Source organism: Oncorhynchus clarkii, chromosome 11 (genome assembly GCF_045791955.1).
Source record: "Oncorhynchus clarkii lewisi isolate Uvic-CL-2024 chromosome 11, UVic_Ocla_1.0, whole genome shotgun sequence".
NCBI classification, from domain to species: Eukaryota; Metazoa; Chordata; class Actinopteri; order Salmoniformes; family Salmonidae; genus Oncorhynchus; species Oncorhynchus clarkii.
The window spans coordinates 19010651-19037080 of NC_092157.1; the positions used below are offsets into that span (position 1 = coordinate 19010651).

Here is a 26430-nt window from a genome sequence, read left to right on the forward strand (position 1 = left end):
AACAATCAGTGCAGGGAACACATAATCCAGACCCTCCTTCCACCGATCAGAATTGGAAATGTCAGTCACATACTGCAGATGAAGCACTGGCAAGGAGTCGCAGACCTCATCGACGACCTTCCTCAGTAGGCGAGATGATCGGATCCCCGCTCTTTCTCTCAGCTCCTCCAATCTGCTCATGCTCCGCATCAGATGACCCAGCTTGGTACACCCCACGCCTAATAGGCATGAACGTAGGCTAGCTGAACCCAGAACACGGGACTGGATGGCAGTGTTATGAAAAAGAGGCTCTTCAAAAAGCCACATCCCTGGTGGCGTGCCGGTCTTACGGGACTTGACAAAGACTCTCCAAGCCTGCATAACAGACTCATAAAATGGAGTCAGGCCAGTCAAATCACCCCCCTCCAGCTTTAAGAGGAAAAGATGTTTGTCTAAGCCCAAACAGCCCGCTCTCCTCATCAATATGTAGGCTGTTTCGACCCAGCTAGAACAGTCTCTGTACAACAATCTCTGGGCTGCTTGGAGCCGGAAAGCCGTGATCCTAGAGGAAATGTCCACCAGGCCTTGTCCACCCTCGTGCAGTGGCAGATACAGGGCTGCAGCTTTGATCCAGTGTTGTCCAGACCAGAAGAAATTGACAAGGGTCCTCTGAAGCTCTTGTATCAGACCCTTTGGTGGCTGTAAAATCATTAGTCTGTGCCACAGGGTAGAAGCAGCAAGATTATTAGCTACCAGGACCCGTCCCCTATAGGACAGCTGGGGCAACACCCATTTCCACCTTGACAGTCTGGCACACACTTTCTCCACTACACCCTCCCAGTTATTTTTCTGAAAGACATCGGAGCCTAGAAAAACTCCCAAAGTCTTCATTCCATCTCTGCCCCACTGAAGCCCCCCATGTAACCGTGGAGCGGACCCCATCTGAAGCTGACCTGCCCACAGCGCTTCACTCTTTCCCCAATTGACTCTAGCTGAGGAGGCCCTCTCATACACCTTTAAAGTGTTTGAGAGAACCTTAACATCCTCACCCCCTGTAATAAAAACGATCACGTCATCTGCATACGCAGACAGTGCTATCGTGGGACCCTTCATTACACCTGGCACAGAGAAACCAGTAAGCTTCGCTCTTAAAAAACAAAGCATTGGTTCAATCGCCAGACTATATAACTGCCCTGAAATTGGGCATCCCTGCCTGATGCCCCTTTCGACAGGGATGGGGCAACTCAAACCACCACCAACCTTCACCATACACGAGGCTCCAGCATACAGTAAATTCACCCAAGACAGAAAAACATCCCCAAACCCAAAGGCTTTCATTGTTTTAAACAAGTACTGGTGGTCCACACGATCAAAAGCCTTCTCCTGATCCAACGAAAGTAAACCCACATTTACATCAGACAGTTTACAAATGTCTAAAACATCTCTTATCAGAAACAAGTTGTCAACAATAGAGCGATCAGGTACACAGTAGGACTGGTCCTTGTGGATCAACAATCCCAGATACTTTTTCAACCTGTTTGAGAGACATTTAGAAACAATTTTGTATTCTGCGCACAGCAAGGCAACAGGTCTCCAATTTTTTATGAGAGCCAAATCCCCCTTTTTTGGCAACAGTGAAAGCACCGCACGTTGACAGGATACAGGAAGAGAACCCTCATGAAAAGATTCACACAGCACTTCATAAAAATCCTCCCCAATAGACCCCCAAAAGTGCTTATAAAACTCAGATGGTAAACCATCGATGCCAGGGGCTCGGCCTGTTGAGAGCTGCATAACTGCTGTGGACAGCTCTTGCAGTGTAATATCAGCGTCCAATGCGACTCTCTGCTCAGGTCCCAATTGAGGAAGACCGTGTAACAACTGTTCAGTACATAAAGAGTCACAATCCTCCGCCTTATAAAGGGATGAGTAAAAATCCACGGCATGTTGACGCATTTCAATATCATTCGTGGTCACCTTCCCATCAGGGAGACGAAGGCAGACCATCTGTTTGCGTTGAAATTTCGACTGTCCTAGGTTGAAAAAAAAAGCGCTAGGAGCATCCATATCCTTGAGGGAAGCGAAACGAGACCTAATCAAGGCACCCTTCACTCTTTCATGCAGAAACGACCTCAGTTCATGTCTCTTGTCCTGTAAGTTCATGACTAGTCCAGGGTCGTTCTGAGTGAGCAGCTTCAATTCAGTAGATTTGATGTCCTGTTCAAGGGCCTTGATAGTCTCTTTAACCTCAATTTGAGACAGAGCAGTATACTGTTGACAAAAAACTCGTATTTGCGCCTTCCCAACCTCCCACCATTGTCTCAAGGACTCAAAATTCCCTTTTATACCCCTCCATTTTTCCCAAAACAACAAAAACCGGTCACAAAACATGACATCATGTAACAATTTAACATTAAAATACCAGTAAGGCGATGATCGTCGTGGACAGGACAAGTGAATATCAACAGTAACATTATGGTGATCAGAAAAACCCACAGGAGTAATGGCACACTTTCCAACCCTACTACAGTAGTGATCAGATACATACAACCTGTCTAACCTTGCTGCACTGACACGACCTTCATTAATTTTTAGCCATGTGTACTGCCTAACTTTTGCATTCCTTACTCTCCACACATCAGAAAGCTCAAACTCAGTTAATAAACCAGACAGGCAAGTGGCTGACCGCAGGTGAGGTTCTTCAGCGGTGCGATCAACAGTAAAATCCACTGTACAGTTCCAGTCACCCCCTAAAACCATACACCCCTCTTGGTCACACTGTCTTAAGGTTTCCTTTATTTGATCAAATATAGCAATACGCTCTGTACCCTCATTCGGAGCATAAACATTCAAAAAAACAAACAGAAACCCCATAACATCCACCTTGACCAATAAAACCCGACCCTTGACAATCTCTGTTGTAGATACCACAGTCACCCCTAAGCCTGAGGAAAACAAGATTGCCACCCCAGCACTGAAATTAGTACCATGACTGAGTACATGCTGCCCCTCCCACCACATACCCCAGTCAACCTCATTTTCCTCATCACTATGTGTCTCCTGTAGGAAAACTACATTAAGCCTTTTCTGTTTTATTACTTCTAATACCCAAGCCCTCTTATTCCTGTCCCTTCCCCCATTAATATTGAGAGAACCTACCCTTAGTACCTCCATATAGAAAAGAGAAAAGAAAAGCAGAAGAAACCACAGAGAAACCAACGAGAAAAAAGACACCCTATGAAGCATGATCATCATCATTATTTTTCTTTCTTCTCTTAACCTGAACACGTTTCCCACCACCTTTTGCTGCTGCAACAGCAGTAATAAATTTCCTCAAGCGAAACCGCTTCTTCTCACTCAATTGGTCTAACCCCACCGTCTTCTGTGACATCACAGCTGACCTCACAAACTTATCAACATCAAAATAATCTGCCAATTTGACAGATTTCCCAAAAGTCTGATCCAGAAACTCATTTACCTCCTCTAGATCATAAACTGAGTCCTCACCAGCAGCTGTCATATCTAAAGAGATATCCATATCATTCTCCTGATCCTCAGCTGAGACCACAGACAACTGACTCCCCTCTACCACATCCCTTTCAACACTCCCCACTTGCACCTCATCACTCGTACCAGGCATCTCCTCCACTACCTGGGAGACTAGCCCCACCTGAACATCACTACTCATAGTAGGCATCTTCTCCACTAACTGGGAGCCTAGCTCCACATGAACCCCAGCACTCGTAGTGGGCATCCCCTCTACTACCTTGGAGCTTAGCTCCATATGAAAACCCTCATGTACCTCATTACTCGTAGTGGGCATCTCCTCCACTACCTGGGAGCCTAGCTCTACATGAACCCCAGCACTCGTAGTGGGCATCTCCTCCACTACCTGGGAGCCTAGCTCCACATGAACCCCCTCCTTTACCCCAGCACTCATACTGGGCACCTGCTCACCAGTCTGAGGAACTGGCTCTTCAGATACATCCTTACCTTCTACAACAATACTTTTCTGTAGCATAACATTTCCCTCTAATACAAGTTGCAACCCCGTGCCCTCAACACGGATAACTTGTTCCTCAGCACCAGGTGCTTGTGGCTGCTCTGCCGCTGTCGGCCCACCTCTCCCTACATCAGTGGGCCCAGACGTTACGATGACCACCTGCGCCCCTCCCTCGGCCTTCTCCCTTTTCGGGCAAGCATGTCGCTTATGACCAACATCCCCACACTCAAAACACCGTTGACTACCCGTACTAGCATAAGCCATATACAATCTATTGTCATACTTGACTTTAAACGATAACTCTAAAGTCTGCTCCGGTGAGTCCAAAAACATAAACACCTGTCGCCGAAATGACATTACCTGTTTCAACGCCGGGTGTTTGCAACCCAACGGAACAACCTTAATTGAACTGGCGAACTTCCCAAAGCGCAATAACTCGCGCTCCAATAGCTCATTTGGAATAAACGGTGGTACATTCGAAATCGTTACCCTTGTTGACGGAGAAAAAAGCGGCGTAACTTGAATAAACATTCCTTTAAGAATTACACCATGCTCAACCATCCGATCAACCAGACATTCTTCTTTAAGAAATACCACCACAGCTTTATTCATCCGGGATGCATAAGCAATATTCTCATAGCCTACCTTCTCTCCTACGGCGACCAGAAACTCCTCCACCGTGACAGTAGCTTCAGTAACACACCTAAAGCCGTGCCGAAGTGACAGGGACGGCATCCCCATTCGGGCTGCCATCCCCGCCAAAATCAGGGTAATTTCGATACGAAAAACAAAAAACTTAATTCTACCACAACAAAAAAAGTAAAAATAATAACCTTAATCATGCACAGAAGAAAACCAAGAAAATGCCACCAAGAAATAGCAAACCGAAAGAAAGTTGTGAATATCTAACTCTCCACAACACACGCACTCCTTCACTCAAACAATTCCCAGCATGCACCAATCACTCCCAGCATGCAGAGAAAGAGAGAGAGAGAGAGAGAGAGAGAGAGAAAGAGAGAGAGAGATAGGAAAGAGAGAGAGAGAGGGAGAGAGAGAGAAAGAGAGAAAGAGAGAGAGAGAGATAGAGAGTGGAAAGAGAGAGAGAAATAGTTATTTTTATTGGGTCTGGGAGCCCACAACACAATAAACACTCAAACAAACAAAAACATAAATTGATTCAACATCAATTAAAAACACAACACCAAATCTTCCTCCACAGTAACTAAACACAACAAACTCAATGTTATTAACCAGTTTGTAATAAGCAAACTCAACCCCCAGCCAACATCTTCTCCGGCATGCCCACCATGTCCACAGACCCCTGTGCCCGAATACTGTTCTTTCGTGTCTTCCAAATTGCTAATTTAGCTGCCCCTGACACAAAGTTAAGTAAAAGAACTACACCCCTTCGACTAAACATGTACTTTGGGCCAAATGTTTAAATGTAACCTTTATTATCTTTTGGCCCAAATATAAACAGTTGGGAAGTGAAAACCTCTCCCAGAGCTGATAACCAACTAGTGATCAGGTCAAAGATCCCGACCAACCTGGGACACTGTAAGAACAGATGCGCCAGAGTTTCAGATTCAGCACAGAATGGACACCCCTCCTCAACGGTAGGATCCAGGTATACCAGATGCATATTGGTGGCTATGTCTCATGTATTATCCTGCATTGGAGGTCAGCTGTCCTCTTTTCAATAGGCAGTTTGTATAAAGACCGCCCACAGCCTTTTGGGGAGACACCTGGACCAAACACCTGCCCACTTCATCGATTTTACCCCTTCCAGGGAAGAAGCACGGTACAATATTGTCCCATAGCACTACACATATTATGGATATGGCCTTCTTTCCCACCTCCTTGAACTCCCCCAGCTCCGGGGTATCCAAGGAAAGCAGCATCCCCACGTCCTCCTTTAATGCCTCCGCTGCAACACTAACATTCAGCGCAGGGCACACATAATCTAGAATCTCCTTCCACCGATCAGAGTTGGAAGTATCAGTCATACTGCCGATGAAGTACTGGCAAGGAATCACAGACCTCAGCTACGACCTTCCCCAGTAGGCAAGATTATCTGATCCCCGCTCTTTCTGCAAGCTCCTCCAACGATCTGCTCCTGCTCCACATCAGACCCAGCTTGGTACACCCCACACCTAACAGGCATGAACGTAGGCTGGCTGAACCCATAGGACGGCACTGTTATAAAAAAGAGGTTATTGAAAAAGCCACATTCCTGGTGGCGTGCCGGCCTTACGGGACATGTCGAAAATGCTCCAAGCTTGCATAACAGACTCATAGAATGGAGTCAGGCCAGACAAATTACCACCCTCTAGCTTTAAGAGGAAACAGTGCTTATCTAAGCCCAAACATCCCGTTCTCCTCATCAATGGCTGCGGTCCAAACTCATAAAAGACACACCCTCGTCCACTTACCCTCGCCTTATCCCCGTCACCATCTTGGAGGGCGGTCCAAATGATTAGCCAAGCAAGGGAAGTTTGCAACGTAAATCCCTCAAGTTTGCTAGTGTACAATTATGTTCACTTCGGGGCCTGAAACTCACCATTATTCAATTCGTGATGATTGTACATCCGCAAAGAAGTGTAAGTAAAAACAAATGTAAATAAGTTATAAATTCTGCTACTAATGCACATGACGCCACAAACATAAACATCCTCACCCCCTGTAATAAAAGCTGTCACGTCATCTGCATATGCAGACAGTGCTATCGTAGTGCTTCATAACCCCTGGCACAGAGAAAACAGTAAGCCTCGCTCTTAAAAAACAAAGCATTTTGTTCAATTGCCAGACAATATAGCTACCCTGAAATTGGGCATCCCTGTCTGATACCCCAATGGATAGGGAAAGTGCAGCTCAAACCACCCCCACCTTCACCATACAAGAGGCCCCAGCATACAGTAAACTCATCCAAGACGGTAGAAAGCCTTGTCCTGATACAAAGAAAGAAAACTCACATTCACATCATACAGTTTACAGTCATACAGTAAAATATCTCTTATTAGAAACAAGTTATCAACAATAGAGTGGTCAGGGACACAGTAAGACTGGTATTTGTGACCAAGAGCCCCAGATATTCTTTCAGCCTGTTTGAGAGACACTTAGATAGAATTGTTTATTGTGCACACAGCAGTGCAACATGTTGGCAGTTTTTAGAAGAGCCAAATCCCCCTTTTTATATTATTATTATTATTATATATTTTTTTTACCCCTTTTTATCCCCAATTTCGTGGTATCCAATTGGGAGTTAACAGCTGGTAGTGGACAGCTCCTGCAGAGTAATGTCGGAGTTCAAAGCATCTCTCTGCTCAGGGCACAATTGAGGAAGTCCATGTAACAACTGTTCAGCACAGAGAGGATCACAATGTTATAGAGAGCAGAGTAGAAATTCACTGCATTTTGGCGCATCTCATTGTCATCTGTGGCCACCTTCCCATCAGGGACACGAAGGCAGATCATCTGTTTGCTTTGCAATGTCGATTGCCCTAGGTTAAAAAAAAGCGCTACGTGCATCCATATCCTTGAGGGTAGCAAAGTGAGTCCTAATCAAGACACCCTTCACTCTTTCCTGTAAAAATGACCTCAGTTCATGTCCCTTGTCCTGTAAGTTCAAGACTAGTCCAGGGTCAGTCTGAGTGAGCAACTTCAACTTAATATATTTGATGTCCTCTTCAAGAGTCATGACAGTCTCTTTAACTTCAATACTAGACAGAGCAGTATACGGTTGACCAAACACACATATTAGGGCATTCCATTTAATAACCCTCCCTTTTCCCCAAAACAACAAAAACTTTCACAAAACATGGCATCATGTAGTAACTTACCACTAAAAAACATTCAACAGAGATGGTCGCCCCGCTTCAAGTCCTTAGGAAACTATGCAGTAATTTGTTTTATTTTTTAGGTAAGTACTATTACATACAGCCGGGAAGAACTATTGGATATAAGAGTGACGTCAACTTACCAGCATTACGACCAAGAATACAACTTTTCCAAAGCGGATCCTTTGTTCGGACCTCCACCCTGGACATTGGATCTAATCCCAGAGGCTGACCCAAAACAACGTCTTTGCCGCAGGAGAGGCAGACGGAGCGGCCTCCTGGTCAGACTTAGAAGGCGAGCACACCACCCACCGCTTCCGAGCATATTACTCGCCAATGTCCAGTCTCTAGACAACAAGGTGTACGAAATTAGGGCACGATTTGCCTTCCAGAGAGACATCAGAGATTGTAACATTCTCTGTTTCACGGAAACATGGCTCACTCGGGATATGTTGTCAGAGTCGGTACAGCCACCAGGTTTGTTCATGTGTCGCGCCGGCAGAAACAAACATCTCTCTGGTAAGAAGAAGGGCGGGTTGGATGCCTCATGATTAACGACTCATAGTGTAACAATAACAACATATATGAACTCAAGTCCTTCTGTTCACCTTACCTAAATGCCAACTGCATTATCTCATATGAGAATTCTCTTAGATTTTAGTCACAGCCATGTATATCCCCCCCCCCCCCCCCCCCCCCCCAAGCAGAGACCTTGACGGCCCCGAAAGAACTTCACTGGACGACTCTATGTAAACTTATATCCTGTGGCTGCATTTATTGTAGCTGACGATTTCAACAAAGCTAATTTGAGAACAAGACTAACTAAATTCTACCAGCACATTGACTGTTGTACCCATTCGAGCAAAACACTGGACCACCGCTACTCTAACTTCCGCGATGCACACAAGGCCCTCCCCCGCCCTCCCTTCGGGAAATCCAATCACGACTCCATCTTGCTCATACTGTCCTATAGGCAGAAACTCAAACAGGATGTACCCATGTACCCCTAGAACCATTCAACACTGGTCTTACCAATCGGAATCCACGCTTCAAGAATGTTTGGATTACGTGGACTGGAAAATGTTTCTGGGAAGCCTCAGACAATAACATTGATTTATACGCTGACTTGGTGAGTGAGTTTATTAGGAAGTGCATTGATGTTGTACCCACTGTGACTATTAAAACCTACCCCAGCCAGAAACCGTGGATAGAAGTGAAAGCGCGAACCACCGCATTCAGCCATGGAAAGAGGTTGGGGAATATGGGTGAATATAAACAGTGGAGTTATTTCCTCTGCAAGGCAATCAAACAAGCGAAATGTCGGTATAGGGACAAAATGGAGTCGCAATTCAACGGCCTAGACACTAGACGAATGTGGCAGGGTCTACAGGCAATTACAGACTACAAAAAGAAAACCAGCCACGTCACGGACACTGACGTCTTGCTTCCAGACAAGCTAAACACCTTCTTTGCTCGCTTTGAGGATAATACAGTTCCACCGACACAGCCCACTACCAAGGACTGCGGGTCCCCCCTCTCCTTCTCCGTGGCCAAAGTGAGTAAGACATTTAAACATGTTAACCCTCGCAAGGCTGCTGGCCCAGACGGCATCCCTAGCCGCATCCTCAGAGCATGCGCAGACCAGCCCCGCTGGTGTGTTACGGACATATTCAATCGCTCCCTATCCCAGTCTGCTGTCCCCACATGCTTCAAGATGGCCACCATTGTTCCTGTACCAAAGAAGGCAAAGATAACTGAACTAAAGGACTATCGCCCCATAGCACTCACTTCTATCATCATGAAGTGCTTGGAGAGACTAGTCAAGGATCATATCTCCTTACCTGCCACCCTAGACCCACGTCAGTTTGCATACCGTCCCAACAGGTCCACAGACGATGCAATCACCATCACACTGCACACTGCCCTATCCCATCTGGACAAGAGGAATAGCTATGTAAGAATGCTGTTCATTGACTACAGCTCAGCATTCAACACCATAGTACCCTCTAAGGTCATCAGTAAGCTTAAGGCCCTGGGTCTCAACCCCGCCCTGTGCAATTGGGTCCTGGACTTTCTGACGGGCTGCCCCCAGGTGGTGAAGGTAGGACACAACATCTCCACTTCGCTGGTCCTCAACGCTGAGGCCCCACAAGGGTGCATGCTCAGCCCCCTCCTGTACTTCCTGTTCACCCATAACTCAATTATCAAGTTTGCAGACGACACAACAGTAGTGGGCTTGATTACCAACAATGACAAGACAGCCTACAGGGAGGAGGGGAGGGCACTCGGAGTGTGGTGTCAGGAAAATTTCCTCTCACTCAACATCTAAAAAACAAAGGAGGTGATCGTGGACTTCAGGAAACAGAAGAGGGAGCACCCCCCTATACACATCGACGGGACAGTAGTGGAGAAGGTGGAAAGTTTTAAGTTCCTCTGCGTACACATCACGGACAAACTGGAATGGTCCACCCACACAGACAGTGTGTGGAAGAAGGCGCAACAGCTCCTCTTCAACCTCAGGAGTCTGAAGAAATGTGGCCTAGTCACCTACATCCCTCACAAACTTTTACAGATGCACAATCCAGAGCATCCTGTCGGGCTGTATCACCTGGTACGGCAACTGCACCGCCCTCAAACGCAAGGCTCTCCAGAGGGTGGTACGGTCTGCACAACGCATCACCGCGGCAAACTACCTGCCCCCCAACTGCCCCCCCAACTACCTGCCCCCCAGGACACCTAGAGCACCCGGTGTCACAGGAAGGTCAAAAAGATCATCAAGGACAACAACCACCCGAGCCACTGCCTGTTCACCCCACTATCATCCAGAAGGTGAGGTCAGTACAGGTGCATCAAATACAACAATAAGCTCTGCATCCTCATTAGGAGCATAAACATTCAAAAAAACATTAAAAAAAACATAGATCTGCCTTGACCAATAAAACCCGAGCCATGGCAATCTCTGTTGGATACCACAGTCACCCCTGAGCCTGACGAAAACAAAATTGCCACTCCAGCACTGAAATTAGTACCATGACTGAATATACGCTGCCCCTCCCACCACATACCCAGTCCTCCTCATTAGCCTCATCACTACAGTATGTACGTATCTCCTGTAGAAAAGCTACATTAAGCCTTTTCTGTTTGATTACTTCTAACACCCAAGATCTCTTATTCCTGTCCCTTCCTCTGTTATTATTGAGAGAACCTCCCCTTAGTGCCTCCATATAGAGAGGAGAAAGGAAAAACAGAAGAGACTACAACGGAACCAGACAAAGAGAAAAAAAGCACCCTATGAGGCATGGTAATCATCATTGTTTTAATTTGATTTTAACCTTACCACGCTTCCCACTATGTTTTGCTGTAGTGACAGCAGTAACACATTTCCACAAGCGGAAACGCTTCTTCACTCTCAACTGGTTTAACCCCACCATCTTCTGTAACACAACAGCTGACCTCATAAACTTTTCAACATAAAAATCCTGCCAAAACCTCACCTAGATTGTAAATTGAGCAACTAGCTGCTATCATATCAACAGGGATATCAGACATGTCCAGATCCCTCTCCTGATCCTCCTCAACTGAGGCTCTGGATCCCTGACTCCCCACCGACACATACCTCTCAATACTCCCCACCTGCACCCCATCACTCCTACCAGGTTTCTCCACCACTACCTGGGAGATTAGCTCCACCTGAACCCCCTCCCGTACCCCATCACTCGTACGGGCATCTCCTCCACTACCTGGGAGATTAGCTCCACCTGAACCCCCTCCTGTACTCCATTACTCGTAATGGACATCTCCTCCACTACCTGGGAGATTAGCTCCACCTGAACCCGCTCCTGTACTCCATTACTCGTAATGGACATCTCCTCCACTACCTGGGAGATTAGCTCCACCTGAACCCCCTCCTGTACTCCATTACTCGCAATGGACTTCTCCTCCACTACCTGGGAGACAACCTCCACCTGAACCCCCTCCTGTACCCCTCCATTCGTACTGGGCATCTCCTCACCAGTCTGGGGAAATGGCTCACCAGATCCATCCTTACCTCCTACAATAATGTTTTTATACCCGCCACAGATGCTATGTTCCCCTCTGGTACAAGCTGCAACTCTGTACCCTCAACACAAACAACTTGATCCTCAGCAACAGGTGTGTGTGGCTGCTCTACCACTGTCAGCCCACCTCTCCCTACATCAGTGGGCCCAGGCGTTACAAGGACCATCTGCATCCCGACCTCCACCTTCTCATTTTCGAGCAAGCATGTCGCTTATGGCCAACATCCCCACACTAAAAACACTGCTGAATACCCATACTAGCATAAGTCATATAGAGTCTGTTGTCATACTTGACTATACACATACTTGACTTTAAACTATACACCATTCACTGCAGGGACCGAAAAATTATGTCCCACTGCTTTTGGGGTGTCAGGAAGCCTAATGGTTAGAGCGTTGTGCCAGTAACCAAAAGGTTGCTGGATCAAATCCCCGAGCTGACAAGGTAAAAATCTGTCGTTCTGCCCCTGAACAAGGCAGTTAACCCACTGTTCCCCAGTAGGCCATCATTGTAAATAAGAATTTGTTCTTAACTGACTTGCCTAGGTAAATAAAGGTTATAAAAAAATGAAACGATAACTCCAAAGTCTACTCCGGTGAGTTCAAAAACATAAACACCTGTCGCCGAAACGACATAAACTGCTTCAGAGCCGGGTGTTTGCAACCAAATGGGACAATTTTAATTGAACTTGCAAACTTCCCAAACCGCAATAAATCACACTCCAATAGTTCATTGGGAATAAATGGCGGTACTTTCGAAATCGTAACCCTTGTTGACGGAGAAAAAAGCAGCGAAACTTGAATTAACATGCCTTAAAGAATTACGCCAGGCTCAATCAGCTGATCGACAAGACACTCTTCTTTAAGAAAAACCACCACTGCTTTATTAATCCGCGACGCATAAGCAACATTTTCATCAACTTCTCTTCTACGGCGACCAGAAACTCCTCCACAGTGACAGTAGCTTCAGTAACACACCTGAAGCCATCTCAAAGTGACAGGGACGGAGTCCCCATGTGGGTCGCCATCCCCACTTAAACCAGGGCAATTCCAATTCCAAGAAATACAATATACCTAATTCTACCACATACATTTTTTAAATAATGAATCATCCATAGAAAAAGCAAAACTAAAAGGAAACAAAAAGAAAACACAGGCGATCTAATTCCAGACACCACTCACACTCGCTCATACAACTCCCAGCATCCACCAACACCCAGCATGCAGAGAGAGAGAGAGAGAGAGAGAGAGAGACAGAGAGAGAGAGAGAGAGAGAGACAGAGAGAGACAAAGAGAGACAGAGAGAGAGAGAGAGAGAGAGACAGACAGACAGACAGAGAGAGACAGACAGAGAGACAGAGAGACAGAGACAGAGAGAGACAGAGAGAGAGAGAGAGATTTGTCTTGGATTTGAATGCTGTGAGAAGGTTCTATAAATGTTGCTAAACTGAGAAACAGAGGGACACTCAGACAAGCTAATATTGTCCACATTAAGTCTTCATTTACTCTACTTTAACATTACTTTACTCTCCCTCCCAAATGGCACCCTATTCCCTATATAGCCCTATGGGAACTGGCCAAATGTAGTGCACTATATACGGAATAGGGTGGAATTTGGGATGCATCCTAACTTTAAGGTGAACACGGCAGGGGCAGAAAACGTGTTCATCATCAGGAGTCCCTCTGCCTGGCGGAAAAATGGTTTTAAGAGGTGATTGCGCTTTAGAAGAGTAGCAATCTTCTTAAGCAGTTATAGAGCAGTTATTTTAAAAACCTGCCACTCCTGCATGCTAATGGCTGCTGTTAGCCACTTTAGAGAAAATTAGAAGAGAAAGAGTGGGTTTTTTGCTTTTTGAGGGCGACAGGAGGATTTGAAGAGGGTGGTTATTGTACAATTGTGTTTCATTAGAAACATATACAGCTCTTGTCAATATGTAGACAATAGAGAAGAGGCTACAGAGACAGTGTCAACCGGCATATTATTATACTGAGTACATGAGTCATGAATAGAAGTGCGATGCTTGAAGTAGCCTAACCATTCATTTTATAGGTCAAAGCATGGCTGCACTATTCTACACATATAGCTAGAAACTGATTCTTATTCTATGCCAAACATGTCCTGCTGGAGATAAACATAGTTCCTAACCACAGAAGATTAATGAGGGCCTATTGGGTGGAATGAACACATATCTGACCCTGTTTCAGTTGTTAGGGGCAACGTCTACAGAGAGCAACATCACTCACTGTCAAGTTACACCAACGTGTTACCCAGAATGGACTGCAGTGAACTCCATAGTGACACATCAACACACAACCCTGATGTAAGGATCTTTCTGACAACTGTTCGGTGTAATAGCAACCATCAGAACACCCTGCTCGGTCTCCCATAGTGACAGGGTTTATATTCTGATAACGTAAGCGCTGTGTTTTGTCAGGTTTTAAGAAATGTTTGCAAATAAAAAATAAATACAAATAAAGACCCTTTGATTCATCTTTGAGATATTTCTACAACTTCATTGGAGTCCACCTGTGGTAAATTCAATTGATTGGACATGATTTGGAAGGGCACTCACCTGTCTATTTAAGGTTCCACAGTTGACAATGCACGTCGGAGCAAAAACCAAGCCATGAGGTCGAAGAAATTGTCCTTAAAGCTCAGATACAGGATTGTGTCGAGGCACAGATCTGGGGAAGGGTACCAAAACATGTCTGCAGCATTGAATGTCTCAAGAACACAGTGGCCTCCATCATTCTTAAATGGAAGAAGTTTGGAACCACCAAGACTCTTCCTAGAGTCAAACTGAGCAATAGGGGGAGATGGACCTTTGTCAGGGAAGTGACCAAGAACCCAATGGTCACTCTGACAGAGCTCTAGAGTTCCTCTGCGGAGATGGGAGAACCTTCCAGAAGAAAAAACATCTCTGAAGCACTCCGCTAATCAGGCCTTTATAGTAGAGGGGACAGACGGAAGCCACTCCTCAGTAAAAGGCACATGACAGCCCGCTTGGAGTTTGCCAAAAGGCACCTAAAGGAATCTAAGACCATGAGAAAAAATATTATCTGGCCTGATCAAACCAATATTGAACTCTTTTGCCTGAATGCCAAGCGTCACATCCACAGTGTCTCCTGACCCATCCTGTCTCAGCCTCCAGTATTTATGCTGCAGTAGTTTATGTGTCGGGGGGCTAGGGTCAGTTTGTTATATCTGGAGTACTTCTCCTGTCCTATTCGGTGTCCTGTGTGAATCTAAGTGTGCGTTCTCTAATTCTCTCCTTCTCTCTTTCTTTCTCTCTCTCGGAGGACCTGAGCCCTAGGACCATGCCCCAGGACTACCTGACATGATGACTCCTTGCTGTCCCCAGTTCACCTGGCCGTGCTGCTGCTCCAGTTTCAACTGTTCTGCCTTATTATTATTCGACCATGCTGGTCATTTATGAACATTTGAACATCTTGGCCATGTTCTGTTATAATCTCCACCCGGCACAGCCAAAAGAGGACTGGCCATCCCACATTAGCTCTCTCTAATTCTCTCTTTCTTTCTCTCCCTCGGAGGACCTGAGCCCCAGGACCATGCCCCAGGAATACCTGACATGATGACTCCTTGCTGTCCCCCAGTCCACCTGACTGTGCTGCTGCTCCAGTTTCAACTGTTCTGCCTTATTATTATTCAACCATGCTGGTCATTTATGAACATTTGAACATCTTGGCCATGTTCTGTTATAATCTCCACCCGGCACAGCCAGAAGAGGACTGGCCACCCCTCATAGCCTGGTTCCTCTCTAGGTTTCTTCATAGGTTTTGGCCTTTCTAGGGAGTTTTTCCTAGCCACCGTGCTTCTACACCTGCATTGCTTGCTGTTTGGGGTTTTAGGCTGGGTTTCTGTACAGCACTTTGAGATATCAGCTGATGTACGAAGGGCTATATAAATAAATTTGATTTGATTTGATTTGATGGAAACCAGGTACCGCTCATCACCTGGCCAAAACCATCCCTACGGTGAAGCATGGTGGTGGCAGCATCATACTGCGGGGATGTTTTTCAGTGGCAGGAACTGGGAGACTAGTCAGGATCTAGGGAAAGATAAACGGAGCAAAGTACAGAGAGAGCCTTGATGATGATGAAAACCTGCTCCAGGGCGCTCAGGATCTTAGACTGAGTCGAAGGTTCACCTTCCCAACAGGACAACGACCCTAAGCACACAGCCAAGATAATACAGGAGTGGCTTCGGGACAAGTCTTTGTTGGAGTCGTGCCTGGCCGTGCAGTCATGAGTGAACAGGGAGTACAGGAGGGGGCTGAGTACGCACCCCTGAGGGGCCCATGTCTTGAGGAGCAGCGTGGCGGATGTGTTGTTACCTACCCTTACCACCTGGGTGCGGCCCGTCAGGAAGTCCAGGATCCAGTTGCAGAGGGAGGTGTTTAGTCCCAGGGTCCTTAGCTTGATGGTGAGCTTTGAGGGCACAATGGTGTTGAACGCTGAGCTGTAGTCAATGAATAACATTCTCACATAGGTGTTCCTTTTGTCCAGGTGGGAAAGGGCAGTGTGGAGTGCAATAGAGACTGCATCATCCGTGGATCTGTTGGGGCGGTACGCAAATTGGAGTGGGTCTAGGGTATCCGGGAGGATACTGTTGATGTGAGCCATGACCAGCCTTTCAAAGCAATTCATGGGTACAGCCGTGAGTGCTACGGGTCGGTTGTCATTTAGACAGGTTAACTTAGTGTTCTTGGGCACGTCTGCTTAAAACATGTTGGTATTACAGACTCAGACAGGGAGAGGTTGAAAATGTCAGTGAAGACACTTACTAGTTGGTCAGTGCATGCTCGCAGTACACATCCTGTTAATCTGTCAGACCCTGCGGCCTTGTGAATGTTGACCTGTCTAAAGGTCTTACTCACATCGGCTGCGGAGAGCTTGACCACTCTTCTGGTACAGCTGGTGCTCTCATGCATGTTTAAGTGTTATTTGCCTCGAAGTGAGCATATAAGTAGTTTAGCTCGTCCGGTAGGCTTGTGTCACTGGTTAGCGCTCGGCTGTGCTTCTCTTTGTTGTCAGTAATAGTTTGCAGGCCCGGCCACATCCGACCAGCGTCAGAGCCGGTGTAGTGCGACTCGATCTTAGTCCTGTATTGACACTTGCTTATTTGATGGTTCGTCGGAGGGTATACTGGGATTTCTTTCAAGCTTCCGGGTAAGAGTCCCGCTCCTTGAAAGCGGCAGCTCTAGCTTTTAGCTCAGTGCAGATGCTGTCTGTAATCCATGGTTTCTGGTTGGGGTATGTACGTATGGTCACTGTGGGGACGACGTCATCGATGCACTTATTGATGAAGCCAATGACAGATGCGGTGTACAATGCCATTGGAGGAATGCCATTGGAGGAATGCCATTGGAGGAATCCCGGAATATTCCAGTCTGTGTTAGAAAAGCAGTCCTGTAGTTTAGCATCTGCTTCATTTAATTTTTTATTGATCTAGTCACTGGTGCTTCCTGCTTTAATATTTTCTAGTAAGCAGGAATCAGGAGGATAGAATTATGGTCAGATTTGCCAAATGGAGGGCGAGGGAGAGCTTTGTATGCGTCTATGTGTGTGGAGTATAGGTGGTCCAGAGTTCTTTTACCTCTGGTTGCACATTTAACATGTTGATAGAAATTAGGTAAAACTAATTTAGGTTTCCCTGCATTAAAGTCCCCGGCTACTAGGAGCACCACCTCTGGGTGAGCGTTTTCTTGTTTGCTTATGGTGAAGTGTACCTATGATAAAAATTACAGACCTCTACATGCTTTGTAAGTAGGAAAACCTGCTAAATCGGCAGTGTATCAAATACTTGTTCTCCCCACTGTATATTAAAACCATGAGTGAGAAAATCTAAACTCTGGACATCGTTGAGAGAGGCACAGAAATAACCATCATAGAAGAGGTCAACTATAGCAAAGCCATGGAGGCACTAAAAGAAGCGCAAGAGCATTCTACCAATTCGGCTCGAATATGGGAAAAAATATATGAATGGATAAGATTGGGCAGCATTTCCTTGCTGACGGAAAATTCCAATCTAATAAAGAATTCCTAGATGCTATTATGAGTTGTCATAAAGACACATTTTTTTTTATAAAGCTCAATACATCAGTGTTAGATGTCAGTGTTATATAAACAGAAGATAAAAAATGATAAAACCAAATTTAGTAGATGTACTCAGTATAACCGCACTAACTGTCCTATTTGTGAAGTAAATTGAATATGTAGTATGCTTATTGGACTTAAGATACAAATTAATAGATTTAAATAATTATGACAAATGTTAAGAAAATGCTGAGCAATGTTATAAAGTAAAGTCTTTTCAAATTAATGACCTTATACGTTATATTGGTTGACAATTTGTTAGTTACGCTATCCTTATGAACCGCATAGCATATCATTACAGCAGTATGAACCGGTAATATATGTTAGAAAGCTACCTAAACATTAGTTGGCTACTAATACATCAACATTTCTAGTATATTAACTATATGCCATCTAACTACCCAATGTTTATTGACCCTGATTATTCACGTCATTCTTAGCTTAATGGTGTAGTCATTGTGCGTTCTCAATGGACATTGTTAAGTCAGGTGCTCCGTAAATTCACTCTGGCTATTTAGTCCGATTTCAGAGCACTCTCATCTGAATGTACCAGAGCGCAGAATAACAGTTGAATTTACGAACACTCAAGACCCGTTGAATATGGCCGGTGTCAGTAAACGTCGGGGGAAAAACCCTTAGTTAAATTGTTGCCAGCAGCACAGGTCTGCACCAGCTCTGCTAGGGTGAGTAAAATGATCAGAGTGAGGTGTGCTCTTATTTGTGTCTGGAAGTAGCGAGCAAGCTAGCCAACATTAGCCAGTTAGCTTAGGTGCTTGACTGCTGTTGTGAGGTCAGAACGCTCGGATCAACTCTGCTCCTCGGTAATAGTGGGCAGTGTGCGCTGTGAACAGTCAATTTCCAAACACCTGAAGTCGTAAAATGTCGAACTAGTAATTTGTTATGCTAACAAGCTAGAAATAGGCTGCATAGCAAGAGCATCAACTTCCGGTTACCGGTCGTTTACAGTATACTAAAATTAACTAACAGTATATAGTATGTAGTATATACTCATTAAGTGTATGTAGTATACAGTACAGTATATTAGTATGGGTATTCAAACCCAGCTTGGGTATGTGAGTATGTTGATAAAATGTGTATTTAAGCTTTGATGGCAGGTTTGAAAGCTGTTATCAAAATGGATATTTATTTTAATTTTATTTTACCTTTATTTAACCAGGCAAGTCAGTTAACTTCTTACTATATTCCTGGCATGAGTAGCAGGACGCTGAAAAGTTGCGCGATTTTTAACAGAATGTTCGAAAAAGGAGGGGGTAGACTTAACAGGTTTTAAGAACAAATTCTTATTTTCAATGACGGCCTAGGAACAGTGGGTTAACTGCCTGTTCAGGGGCAGAACGACAGATTTGTACCTTGTCAGCTCGGGGGTGTGAACTTGCAACCTTCCGGTTACTAGTCCAACGCTCTAACCACTAGGCTACCCTGCAGCCGGAAGTGGAGCCAATTTTGGGGTTGGATAATCCTTGCGAGAATCATGGACAGTGGGTATTACGTAACATATGGAAATTGGCAGTATATATGTTTACAGATAGTCCAACTTTGTATCACACCGCATTTAAACAATTGCTAAAAGGGTGTACAACCAGCAAAACAAGAGATAACATATTTGGGAGTTTCGATTTCAGAAGTCACGAAGCACATTACACGTGAACGAGTAGGAACAATGTGTTATTTGGCACGACCAAACACTCAGGAAAACCCTAGGGGTTTTAATCTTGTGAAAGACTTTATTCCGTCTTATTCTGAAATAGATTCATATAATTGACGAAAGGGAGGAGGGGTCACAAGTAATTAAAGTGGCCTCCCTGTGAATAGAAGTTATCATGTTTGTTTTGACTGTAATTTAAAACTTTTTGTTCACCTGGTAAAGTAACGTTAGACGGAAAGACAGAGGTAGAGTATAGTAGAGATTGTAGAGGGAAACAAGTGTTAGAGTGGAGGGGAAATGTACTGGGTGATGGTGATTGAGAGGGCTTCTGAGTTAAAGGAAACAGAGATGTAGACTAGTGAAGGTAACAAAGGAAATGGGAATTTAATTGGAAAGTAAGAATTTCTAGTATGACTTGTTTGGCTTGATTACGATTTGGCAAAGTGAAAACAAACAAAAAATGTTTTTCTATTTATTTGAAATGTTTCACGAGGCAGTTGCCTTGGGAGAGCAGTAAGTGAAATCCTGCAGTTTTATAACTTATAGATACCTATAAGTATATAGGTATCGGATCCGGCCGTAGAGGAAGCTCCCAAATAAGTAAGGCCTGGCCATTGGTTTGTTTGTTTTGCCCTACATATTACCAGCACACCCAACGGTTATGAATATTTGTTAGTGGTGTTAATATCGTGTTTGATTTATTGTGTGGGGTCTTTTTTAATTTGGTTCTAAACCAGGTAAGCAGAATGATGGAAATGGTTTAGGAAGAACAGGGATAGGAAATGGAAAGAAAATACTTAATAAGGTTGACTGACCTACGGTATGTGTGATTCTGACCATGAGAATGAGAGAGAGCACTGACCAGAATGAGGGACACCTGTCTCTAGTCTATTTTACCATTACCTTTGTAAGGACCGACGCCGGACAGGAGAAGCAGGGATGGGGAGTCAAACATTTATTCAGGAACAGACATAGAACACGACACGAACAGTGTCAGCACACGGGTAATCAAGGACATATGACAAAGAATCAATCCCGAAGCAGGGAACAGAGCTAGGGAACAGACAGATATAGGGAAGGCAATAACACAAGTAATAGAGTTCAGCTGAGTCAAATGAGTACAGATGCTCATGACGGGGAAAGGCAGGTGTGCGTACTGATGGTAGCTTGATTGTGTAATCCTGGAGAGCCTGGCGCCCTCGAGTGCCAGGGGAGGAAGAGCGGGAGCAGGCATGACAATACCCCCCCCTCTAGGGGCGCCACCCAGCGTCCCACCTGGGCGAACCAGCCCGAGACATAGGCACTGGGCAAGCCATCTGGGGAAGGGGGAGGAAGAGCGGGAGCAGGCGTGACAACCTTATGAGATACAATTTCCGTATGGAGTTATCAAGAGTTGTAATTCTAATTTGATGTGTTATTCTAATTTGTTTATTTTGGATTTAACAGGTAGTGTTTTTTTATTTGTATTACTGGTTCCCCGGGGCCCTTTGGTAGATATGCAAATGTATTTCTTCACATGTCTGCATATAAAAGGAAGAAAAGTATTTCCCAACTCTACTTTTATATGAAGAAGTGTATTGCTGTTGTTGTGTTTGTTTGTTTTTGTCTTGTTTTGATGTAAATCTCATCAGATTGGGTCTGCTGTACGGTCGGGATTTTCCCCCTAAGGGGTAACTCTGCGGGGAGGTCGTCAGTATGATAAAGGGATTATAAGCAAATTTGCTAAATCAACACACTTGTTGAAACCAATCATCAGTCATTTCTGTAAGTGCTGTGCTTGTTGAATGTCCTTCCCTATAAGTGTGCTGAAAGTCTGTTGTCAATTTGTTTACTGTAAAATAGAATCGTATCTGGTCAAACACAATTTTTTTGAAAACTTTATTAAGGATTGGTAACCGGCTGATTGGTCAGCTATTTGAGCCAGTAAAGGGGCTTTGCTGTTCTTAGCTAGCATAATTACTTTTGCTTACCTCCAGGCCTGAGGGCACACACTTTCTAGTATGGTATGGAAGGTATGGCAAATAGGAGTGGCAATATCGTCCCTTATTATCCTCAGTAATTTTCCATCCAAGTTGTCAGACCCCAGTGGCTTGTCATTGTTGATAGACAACAATATTTCCTTCACCTCTTCCACATTCACTTTAGGGAATTAAAAATGACATAATTTGGTCAGATATACTTGGATGTGTAGTGTTGCTGGCATGTCATGCCTAAGTTTGCTAATCTATCCAATGAAACAATTATTAAAGTATTTGGCAATATCAGTCAGTTTTGTGATGAATGAGCCATCTGATTCAATGAATGATGGAGATGGGTTTGCCTAATTTGTTCCCAAAATTTCATAGAAGGTGCTCCAAAACTTTTCACTATCATTCTTTATGTCATTTATCTTTGTTTCATAGTGTAGTTTCTTCTTCTTTTTATTCAGTTTAGTCACATGACTTCTCAATTTGCAGTATGTTTGCCAATCGGTTGTGCAGTTAGACTTATTTGCCATTCCTTTTGCCTCATCCCTCTCAACCATACAATTTTTCAATTCCTCATCAATCCATCCCTATTACTAGCCTGTTCAACCTCTCTTTCGTGTCGTTTGAGATTCCCAAAGATTGGAAAGCAGCTGCGGTCATCCCCCTCTTCAAAGGGGGGGAAACTCTTGACCCAAACTGCTACAGACCTATATCTATCCTACCCTGCCTTTCTAAGGTATTCGAAAGCCAAGTCAATAAACAGATTACCGACCATTTCGAATCTCACCATACCTTCTCTGCTATGCAATCTGGTTTCAGAGCTGGTCATGGGTGCACCTCAGCCACGCTCAAGGTCCTAAACGATATCTTAACTGCCATCGATAAGAAACATTACTGTGCAGCCGTATTCATCGATCTGGCCAAGGCTTTCGACTCTGTCAATCACCACATCCTCATCGGCAGACTCGACAGCCTTGGTTTCTCAAATGATTGCCTCGCCTGGTTCACCAACTACTTCTCTGATAGAGTTCAGTGTGTCTGGCAGTCTCTATGGGGGTGCCACAGGGTTCAATTCTTGGACCGACTCTCTTCTCTGTATACATCAATGATGTCGCTCTTGCTGCTGGTGAGTCTCTGATCCACCTCTACGCAGACGACACCATTCTGTATACTTCTGGCCCTTCTTTGGACACTGTGTTAACAACCCTCCAGGCAAGCTTCAATGCCATACAACTCTCCTTTCGTGGCCTCCAATTGCTCTTAAATACAAGTAAAACTAAATGCATGCTCTTCAACTGATCGCTGCCTGCACCTGCCCGCCTGTCCAACATCACTACTCTGGACGGCTCTGACTTAGAATACGTGGACAACTACAAATACCTAGGTGTCTGGTTAGACTGTAAACTCTCCTTCCAGACCCACATCAAACACCTCCAATCCAAAGTTAAATCTAGAATTGGCTTCCTATTTCGCAACAAAGCATCCTTCACTCATGCTGCCAAACATACCCTTGTAAAACTGACCATCCTACCAATCCTCAACTTCGGCGATGTCATTTACAAAATAGCCTCCAATACCCTACTCAACAAATTGGATGCAGTCTATCACAGTGCAATCCGTTTTGTCACCAAAGCCCCATATACTACCCACCATTGCGACCTGTACGCTCTCGTTGGCTGGCCCTCGCTTCATACTCGTCGCCAAACCCACTGGCTCCATGTCATCTACAAGACCCTGCTAGGTAAAGTCCCCCCTTATCTCAGCTCGCTGGTCACCATAGCATCTCCCACGTGTAGCACATGCTCCAGCAGGTATATCTCTCTAGTCACCCCCAAAACCAATTATTTCTTTGGCCGCCTCTCCTTCCAGTTCTCTGCTGCCAATGACTGGAACGAATTACAAAAATCTCTGAAACTGGAAACACTCATCTCCCTCACTAGCTTTAAGCACCAACTGTCAGAGCAGCTCACAGATTACTGCACCTGTACATAGCCCACCTATAATTTAGCCCAAACAACTACCTATTTCCCTACTGTATTTATTTTATTTATTTACTTATTTTGCTCCTTTGCACCCCATTATTTTTATTTCTACTTTGTACATTCTTCCACTGCAAATCTACCATTCCAGTGTTTTACTTGCTATATTTTATTTACTTTGCCACCATGGCCTTTTTTTGCCTTTACCTCCCTTATCTCACCTCATTTGCTCACATCGTATGTAGACTTGTTTATACTGTATTATTGACTGTATGTTTGTTTTACTCCATGTGTAACTCTGTGTTGTTGTATGTGTCGAACTGCTTTGCTTTATCTTGGCCAGGTCGCAATTGTAAATGAGAACTTGTTCTCAACTTGCCTACCTGGTTAAATAAAGGTGAAATTAAAAATAAAAAAATCCATCGGGCTTTAACAGTTTATACAGTAATTTTCTTAATGGGTGCTGCTTATTAGTAACTGGGATAAGCAATTTCATAAATGTGTCAAGTGCAACGTCTTTTTGCTCCTCATTACAAAATGTTGGTTTTCCTGGATATGGCTACTATATTGTGATCACTACATCCGATGGATCTGGATATTGCTTTCAATATTGCATATTTCTGCAGCATTAGTAAAGATGTGATCAGTACATGTTGATGCTTTTTGTAACTACCCTGGTAGGTTGACTGATAACCTGAACCAGGTTGCAGGGACTGGTTACAGTTTGAAGTTTTTTCTGGAGTGGGCAGCTTGATTAAAGCCAGTCAATATTTCAATCAGCCCCAAAATATACCTCTCTGTTGATATCACAGACATTATCAAGCATTTCACACATTATCCAGATAATGACTGTTAGCACTTCATGGTCTATAGCAGCTTCCAACAAGAATGGGTTTTAGGTGAGGCAGATTAACCTGTAGTCACATTACTTCAACAGTATTTAACATGAGATCCCCTCTAATCTTTAGAGAAATGTGGTTCTGAATATAAAGAGCAACACCTCCACCACTGGCATTCCTGTCTTTTCTGTAAATGTTATAACCTTGTATTGCTACCACTGCTACCACTATCTAAGTGAGTTTCAGAGAAAGTCAGAATATGAATGTCATCTGTTAGTAGCAAGTTATTCATTTCACAAACCTTGTTTCTTAAGCTACACATGTTAACGTGGGCTATTTTGAGCACTTTTCTGGGATTCTTGCTTGTTTTCATGACTTTACTGGGAGGCTTAGCAGAAGTAGATATTCTCAGGTTATTTATGTTAGTGCAGGGTGGGCTGCACACAGTGGGCTTCCTACTAGGGCACACCGCCTCAGTGCTAACAGCATAAATCTGGTTCATAGGCCCATGATTGCTACATACAATAGCTGTAGGATCAGCAGAGGCATTCGGGGCAGTTAGAGGGACATACATTAGGTTACTTACATTATCTCTACCAAAGCTCCGGGTATAATGTACATTTTCTAAAGCATTATGATGACTCAGCGACACAATGGTAGGGATTAACGAGGCTGAACTGAGCTGGGCTTGGGTGATTGATAAGTCATTGTCTCAACGCAGCCTTATAATGCTGTGAAATTATCCAGGAACCCACATTATATGGGTGGATCTCATCTTTCTTATAAAACGTATTTTATTTCCAAAAGGTATCGAAATTGTCAACAAAAGTTTATACACATTGAGCTGCAATAATCAGGTAGCCATTTGAGAAGAGAAATAATCCTTTTAAAGCTTTCAATGCCACGATTCACAGAGGGATACGATGTGTCTTTTATTAGTGTCTAGCAGAGAGTCAATCAGCTCTTTGAAATCCAGTTTCAACTGTTCAGAGCTGCACTTCATAATGTCATTAAAGCCCACATGGACTACGATAGAATCGATGTCCATGTCATGGTGTAGTACATTCAGGAGAAGCTTAGTAATGTAATTTATTCGAGCTCTGGGATAATTGTTTTTGCACCAGAAACAGTCACATTTCCTACCATGGAGTTTCCCAAAATCACAGCTGGCGAGAAGGGTGACGATATCCGCCCCACTCCCACACTTCACAGGATGCTGCAGGAGATGGAGAAGCCCCGCTCGATCCAGAGTAGGGACGGAAGGTTGCCGACAACGACTTTGAAATCTTAGGGGAAAGAGCAGGAGTAGACACGGCGGCCGCAGACACAGGTACCCCCAGCGATGAAGGAGCAGGAAGATCAGGCTCTAGGGCGGAAAACTATTTGTTGTTTGTATTCGCTCCGGGCCTCTAGTTGGGAGCACAGACTGCATTGGGGAAGGCCGCTGTCTTCGGTTTCCACGGCTCGTGACATGCGACCATCGCTGATTGCCATGTCCCTTTTGCTGTGCACCTTCGACTCCACTATCAGATGGGGGAGGTGATGGCTCCCCTGGTGAGCAAACTCCGGGCAACACCGGCCAGGCGGATAACAACAAAAGACAAGACAGAGATGCATCCAACGTGTGAACGCTGTCCATCCACCGGCGTAGAAAAGGTCAACATTCCACTCTGCGTTTTCCCCAGTCTCTTACGTACCCTGGCGACCTGCGTGATCAAGGAAGCCACCTCAAGTCTATAATCCTCGACAAGCAAACAATTTCCGCATTGGAACTCTGAGTGATCCAGTTTGTCCTGAAACAAAGCGTAGTAGATACTGCGTTGAAACCGTTCATTTATTCTCCAGACAAAGAGGGCTCCATTGGAAAACTCATCTGGGACTAACTTTGTTAGCTCGATGGCTAACTCTAGCAGCTTTGCTAGGTTAGCAGCTCTTTCAAACAGACTCTAACCTAACAGCTAAGTGGGATTTCGGGATTGCGGTCCT

At 44.7% G+C, this 26430-nt stretch overlaps 1 protein-coding gene across 1 annotated transcript in view; it reads right to left on the reverse strand.

Annotated features, from left to right (window-relative positions):
* The window catches only part of LOC139420325 (catenin (cadherin-associated protein), delta 2a), a 383017-nt gene that overhangs the window by 26590 nt on the left and 329997 nt on the right, over positions 1-26430 (reverse strand). The gene's annotated exons all lie outside the window — the stretch shown is intronic.